The 7,776-nt window shown below is 31.3% G+C and overlaps 1 protein-coding gene across 1 annotated transcript in view; it reads right to left on the bottom strand.

Annotated features, from left to right (window-relative positions):
* The window catches only part of LOC124359728 (cGMP-dependent protein kinase, isozyme 1-like), a 152,945-nt gene extending 145,399 nt beyond the window's left edge, over window positions 1-7,546 (bottom strand). The window contains exon 1 of the mRNA XM_046812707.1: window positions 7,088-7,546. The gene's annotated coding sequence lies outside the window, so the exon portion shown is untranslated. The remainder of the gene's footprint in view (window positions 1-7,087) is intronic.
* Between the last annotated feature and the right edge of the window lie 230 nt (window positions 7,547-7,776).

The following is a 7,776-nucleotide window of genomic DNA, read 5'->3' on the forward strand; positions in this document are numbered from 1 at the left end:
CCAGCAATATCAAATGCATTAAATTGACTTTACATTCTGTGAGGGTAAAACATCAAACAAAAGCTAATGTTCGTGGTAAACTAGAACATTTAATTTATACTTAATTATAGCCTACATAAATGTTGTGCGTATAATATTAGCCTTTTAGATTGACGTTTTTCATGGGGTTGATTTGCGAAAAAATCTTAAAAATACATGAAAGCTCAAGTTAAATATATATACATTTATAACATTTTATAAACCAATTCTGTAGAAATTCAAGGTGTTTACTTGCTAATGGAATGGAAGTTTTCATTTCGGTTTTCCTAAGTTAAAAAGGAATATTAGGATAAACGTTAACTGGTACTTTTAAGATGGATTCCGAAACTAATTTTCATAATGTCAATAGAGTAGATTCGAAAACAGAAAACATCTATTGATAAATGAAATATGGTTTCTGCATATTTTATGTACGAGAAAACATGAGTGACGAAACTGTTGTCTCAAAACCTGAAGTAATCCAAAATGTTTGTTATTGTAAACACAACCTAAGCTATACATACACACGAAGTAGACTTCTCATTGGTTTAAGTCCTTTAATATTATTTCGGTGATTGCCGTTCTAACAAATGGATTTAACGTGTATAATAATATCATATAAAAACTATCTAAATTTATATAAATAAACAGAAATTTAAGAATATGTAATTGAAAGCTGAGAGAAATTAATGCCTATTCATACAAACAAGATAATCACGAACAGAGGAATATTTATAAAGATTTAGAGTAGATAATTTAGAAACAAAATGTGAACATAAAATAAATACAATTTATCTTTTGTTTAGACCAAACATTATTTTACATTTTAATATTAACTGATGTGACTGTTCTAAATAAGATTTACTTACTGTAATAAAAGTTCTTCACATTTTACCTACAGGCTATTAATTGTGTGTTCGCATTCATTGTACAAAATTTTGTCAGCATGTTTAATTATTATTTACTTTAATTTAGGCGAATTACACTTGATCTAAACCCTAAATTTATTTGTCTGGATATAGAAAATAACCTGAAAAAAGGACAGCCTTTTGAAAATACCAAGAGTAAATCATCAACGTATTTAATCGACGTAATGATCTCTCAGCAAAATTAATGGCATCACTGTTATTTTTCCCAGTTCACCTGAAAACATTATTCCAAGTTTACATTGAATCACAATGTGTCCCACGCAGTTTTCAATAGCTGACCCAAATCTTTCAAACCACTTAAGCGCTGTTATGGTTATCTTAGGCCATAATAAGCAAACGCATTACAGTAAGAAAACAGGTTGTACCACTCATCGCACGCAAATACTCAGGTTAAACAGACCAAAGGAAAACTAACACAGTCACGCATCGAAACAAACACTTATTCCAACACACAAACAAACAAATTCCGCACCGCGGAGCATCAAGGTATTAATGGAGAGAGTGTTTACCTCGTCTAATTTTACCGCTATTTATTTATTTGATTCTTTACCACTTTTGTTTACAGTGCATTATTCATTTACGATCCAAATAGTTTGAATGTGGCTGACTTTCAGAGACCAGCATATGCCGCCCGTGGTAACTGAGAGTTGTATCTCATGAGACCATTTTTGCATTTGGAAAATAATGAACGGAACCCAGCCTGAAATAATTCGGCAAACGATTATGGGCTATAAATCGAGATCGTTAAAAATATTATATTGATAAAATCTAATTTGGAATTTTTAGGCACATTTTCTAAAATTTCTCTCTCTATCAGTTATGATTACTAAGAACGGGTTGCTAGAGCAGCTCGCACCAATAAAGACCCAAGATATTTGAGGCGGTGTTGCCATATCACTGCTGATCACCTGATATGGGGGGCAGTTACTACCCCCCCCCCCTTTGACTATGGACTGGTGGCTATGATCACTAATGTTTGGTTGATGTCTGACAAACATATGAATTACATCAAACGTACTTATATTATGGTAACACCATGATGATTGTTTATTACAACAGATGTTGAGATTAATCAGTAATAACTCTTCATACATGCAAAACTGGCAACAGTGTAGAGTGAGATTAACACGCCATAGCCACTACCGGATGTTTGGTGAGGACAGCTCTAGAAGGCATTGGATACATTTGAATACAAAATGTACATTACCGACCGCTAGCGAAGCTACTAGCTCTGGTGGTCGAAAATGTACGTCCGTAAGATAACATTTTCAACACTCTTTGAATGAAGAACATTCGAGTGTAGTATACAATCAGATAAATTTATTCACAGAAAGACTGCTAAAATTCAATAATGATTTCGGTAATTTGGTACCCGCTAAGTCTAGGCGTCAACGTTCCGGACTAATTAACGATAACACAGCAACTGTCGACGTTTATAACCATTAACTGTTTTTATTCTATTTGTAAAGATTATTTAAAAAACATAATGTCTGTAAAACAAATAGTAAGCATAAATGACTGAATAAAAGGCAATTTTCAGAAAAAAGCTCTTAATTAGAATTTGGATGATTCTGACAAAATGTAAAGGAACTAAAATCGTATGATAAGCACACACAAGAATTTTTAGTATATCCGGTAATAAATAAAGTCGCAACGTATTAATTTATTATTAGTTAATCGTAGATACTTTGTTTTTCCTTAAACTAAGTGACGTCACTGGGTTAGTTTCACCTGAGTTTAATTTGTTGGTCGAAGTAACACATGATGTACTCCTTTAATTTTCTTTTCTTTTCCGTTTAGTTAATTCGCTGTTTCGTTTGTTATTATAAACAGTCTTAAAGATATTTTATTAATTTTGGTATATGTCTTCTTAACTTTGACATGTAAAATTTTCAAACCCATTTTGTCTATTGTATTATATAAATAAAATAACGGTGGAATTATTTTGTTTGGAGGAGATTTCCTTTAATGTCAATTTTATTCTTACAGTGGATTTACCCTATTGCAGGTACGATCTATTTATATTGGTTAAAAATGAACTGTGTTTAATTGTTTCAATTTTAGTTTGTTGTGTCACCAAAAGACCGGTAGCTTGATAACACTAGATAGTTACATTCTCTCTAGGAGTTATTTCTCATAAAAGGGATTACATAAATGGGATTCTCATAAATGAAGACAAACATGGAGTTGCTACTAACTGCATGGTTGGCCAAATTTTCTTTGTTGTGAATATATATTTGTTTTGTTTGAAAAAATATTCTCGTATAAGTAAAGGTGTATAATACTAAAAACAACCCAGTTTGAAATTTTGTATTCATTGAAGCATATCTGAAGTATTGTCCCTGTGAAGGGACTGTTCAACTCAAGGGGAGCAAGGGTCAGCTGTTTGTATCAGCTGATGTTCAGAATTATATTTTGGCTGAGACATAATACAGATGGTTTTTAATACGTAATCATAAAAATAATTCAAGATGCAAAAATACTAGATGCACAATGACATTCTTCTTCTATTGCACTAAATGCATAGTACCGGTGCATTACAAGGGAGAACAATTTTTATGAAAAGCCATCAGGAATACGTTGTGTTCAGTGAAGATTATCTTGTAAATGAACAATTTGTTTATAAGATGTGATAGATTATCATGTGATGGTTTATCATTAAAACGTACAAAAGAAAAAGTAAAAAAATGTAAAAAACACATGTACATAATTAAAAAATGTTTGTTTACTGTTTTTGAACCTTAAATACTTATTTTATAAAAGAAACAATATTTTAATAACAAAACAAATATATTTTACTTATTTTTATAATTAAAAGCAAATTAATAAAAATACAAACCCTGAACCCCTTATAGTGAAATAGTCCCTTTCAAGGGGCCGTCCAATGCACGTAAATGGATAGAAAAGTTTCATTTTTTTAATTCCAAAAAATAATCACAGAATATATATATTTAATTTCAAAACTTAAAAATGTTCATTTAAAGAGTTAAATATAATAGCCAAAACTATTTTGTGATTTGGAGCCATCTTTAAATAAGACTCATGTTTGTTTTCTTTGCTCTTTGTATAAAATAATAATACTCATGCGTGTTTTAGTAATCAACTGTTTGAAACTAAACAAAAATACTCTCATAATATTAACTTTGGATCTTTGAAAACCCGTGGAGTAGAAGCCGCTTGTTTTTTATACTCTATGCCATGTAGTTAGATATATTTTACATTCACAAAACATAATCTAAATCACATTTCACACGTAAGTGATACCAGGAACACACACAAGTCAAAATAGATTATATCAGCTGAAATACATTTACCATTCAGTCGTTCAGTACACTATTGCCAACATCATTACACATTGCACATCACCTGATCCGTATGTTTTATCTTTTTTACAATCTAAGAATATGCCATATAAAATCAGAGTAAAATATAACGACTTATTTTACACATTAAGATTAATTTCCCTTGAGTAATATATATACCCGTATATTTTTAAATTCGTGTCCATAAAAAAACCTTAATGTCTTTTCGTTATAATTTATTAAAAAACTCATTTATGACGACAAAATTACTACGTCAATTATCTATGCTTCCTCGTAATGTAAATAATACGTTATGTATATTTATCCTGTCGTCAGGAAAGTTATGTAAAAAGATTCGACTCTTCAATTACGAATAAAAAGGCTAACCAACCATAAATCTATCGAACCACTTCATATCAAAAGGGCATTGAAAGAAAGTAAGTTTCTTTCTGCTTCTGGGAATAAACGCGTGGTACATTATTAACTTCTGGAATTACTATGATTACAGTTAATTTTAATGTTGTGGTCGAGTAGTACCGCGTAACCTCTGCACGTTCATTATTTGTCTGCCCCACACGACCTTAACCTACAGCAAGACTACAAGGGCTGAACTACATCTGAGTCGCCTAGCTAACATGAGTTAAGGCGTGACATCATCTTCGTCGACACAAATACACGCGCACTGACTTTTATCAAGATAATATGATGAGGAATGTTATAAGTTTAAAATTCCACAAATAATTAATAATAATTAGTATTTTGGACAGTTTTTGTTTAGATTTGGTAATTGCAGCAACTCATGTGCTGGAAAGAATAATAAATACTCTATGTAATCTTGACAATGAGTGTATGTATACGTAGTTTATTTATTTATTTTCGCACTTTTCAAGTCCAGCAATTGTATTTTACTTTGTTACTGTACTGAAAAATTCTATTTATATAAACTATATTTTTATTTTAAACAATCGATCACTCTGACCAGTAAAATAAAAAATATTTTATATAGTTTTATTGAATTAATGTAATACATCGTTTATACAGTATTGTATAAACATAGAATAATACGGGTGATATATGAGAACTCATACATGATATAAGAGAATATGGAAAATTACTGAATTGTAACGGGTATTTACCGTAAGAACCCGGCAGAAAAATACGATCTGAGTGCAATTGAGATTTCACGATATGCAATCTTAAAGAAAAATCTAGAAATCATAAAAAACCCTAAACACGTAACATTACAAACAAGATAAATTAAACAAACGTAACAAACGTGCTTTCACGCAAGTATTTGTGTGATCTATAACGTCTTACAATGGCAAGAGTTCTTTAAAATAATAATTTTAGCTTTTAATTCATTTCAGTAAAAAATAAAAAGTTCAGAAAATGTAGGTTTTTTAAAGAGTTTTATTTTAACTTATTTTAGAAAATGAAAATCTGTCTTGGGATTACATAAAACCAAAACAATACCGTTTCGAAAACTATTTATGTTTGCGTATGTAATCAAACATAGCTAATAGTACGCTAAGTTGCCTCAATTTACTTATATTTAAGGATCTCTCCACCCTTAATTCTTTCTATTTTCGATTATTTAAGACGAAAAATGTCAAATTTCTTAAAAACGGGTATACATATTTCGATGTAAAAAAATAATAACCATTTAGTATCTGACACAATATTACGAAAAGGATTACAGACTGGGTTTGGGTGCAATCCAACTAAAAATATGAAAAACTTAAATTTTGATGAAACCCGGGCTGTATAATTTACTAAAATATCAGGAGAAACACATAATACGTTAGCTATTTTAATACTGGTTTTTCTTACAAAATCTTATAATTTTTACCAACACACCACAATTAATTATTGTCAAAACTCATGGTTAAGCCCTGTATGTTTATGACATTTTCATCGCCATGACTTCCAGTACTCCGATCAACATTCTTTTAAAGAGAAACCAGTCGCGTAGAAATTTATTCAGGGAACACAATATTAGCACTATCGAGTCTTTTAAAAGCTCCCACAAGAAGGAAGCTCTTATCTTTCTTCTGTAAAAAATACACAGTTGTATAAAATCATTCAACCCTCACCTAACCTTCTTGAAGGAAGCCCTATGAATTCTTTCAGGCGTAACAAGCTAAAACACCTCATTAACATGATACTTTACAGTATTCATGAGTTTATAAACAATCAAATATAATTAATTATACATTAGTTAATATAAAATATTATTGTTATTTTATTTTAAAATCCTCTGATTTTTATAAAGATTTAGTATCAGTATCTGATTTTGATGTAATACTATGTGAATGTATTGTTAAACAAAAGAGATTTGAACGTATCAACTTTTTTTAAATCTACTACCGGACCACACCTCAAGTTCTACCATTAATTATGGTATGAAATAAATGACAAATGAAATGAAAGGAACAATGTTTAAAAATGCTCATGAAACTTAAATAAACAGAAGCTGGAGATGAACAGCTTAACAAAATTGTGAAGTTTACTTCTTGTAGTTTAAATTATATTACAAATATTAATCTTTACGCAACGCAAATTGAAAACTTTGGCCACATATAAAAAATTATTATTCCAGTAAATATTCTTACTTGCAAAATTTCATTTGTTATATTTGCTTAGTTAACAGATTACGGTGAAGTAAGACAAATAACTAGTTTAGTGAGTGACGCATCCGCCCTTATGAGCACTCTTAGTTACAAGTAAAAACACAGAGATAAATAAAACCATTGTTGCATCTGTGTGGTAAGAGGATCTGGTAGTTTTATTCTAACGTTTACCTTACCAATCCTTACATGCTACAATTATATTACTTACCTCTGGTCTGTGTTTGATTTTCCCCCTTGATTACGTTCAGCATGCAAGCGTCACTAATCTCAAAGTTCCCAGCCTGTTGGGCATTTAACTCGACAACAATAATCCATCTTGTCAAAAATGTATTTAATCCGACTCCAACTAACATAAATAGGTTTTCACACTCGAGGCAATAGCGTGTACGTCGCTGAAGAAGTTATAAAAACGAGCACTGTTTAAAAATAAGATGTTCTTTCAATGAACAAACTACATTTGCGACACACGAGTTCGGTAATCCAGACTTAGTTCTTATATTTTAAATGTTTTAATTTGAATGAAATATATGCAATATAAAAAGACTGTAAAATTAACTATCACTTAAAAGTAAAAAAATTCAGGGGTATACCAAACACTGTTGAATACACAGAGGCCGCAGAGCGAAACACAACGTCGCTCTCAGATAAACCGGGAACGGCAGACTGGCACTCGCACCACGGCGCGAAGAGAGTAGCTGTTCGCGATTGTTGGCGGGAGATGTGGCCGCGGCTTGTGATTGGTGGACTGGCTTTATTCTCCTCTCTCATTGGCTGTTCCTGCACTCCGCCACTATAAAAGTGCATTGTGCACTGTAGATTGCATCTATTCAAAACGCTTACACGGTTTCCCGCATCAATACGTAACAATTTGTTTGCTTTATTGGGTCGTTTTGGGTC

The sequence above is a fragment of the Homalodisca vitripennis genome, chromosome 4 (assembly GCF_021130785.1).
Source record: "Homalodisca vitripennis isolate AUS2020 chromosome 4, UT_GWSS_2.1, whole genome shotgun sequence".
NCBI classification, from domain to species: Eukaryota; Metazoa; Arthropoda; class Insecta; order Hemiptera; family Cicadellidae; genus Homalodisca; species Homalodisca vitripennis.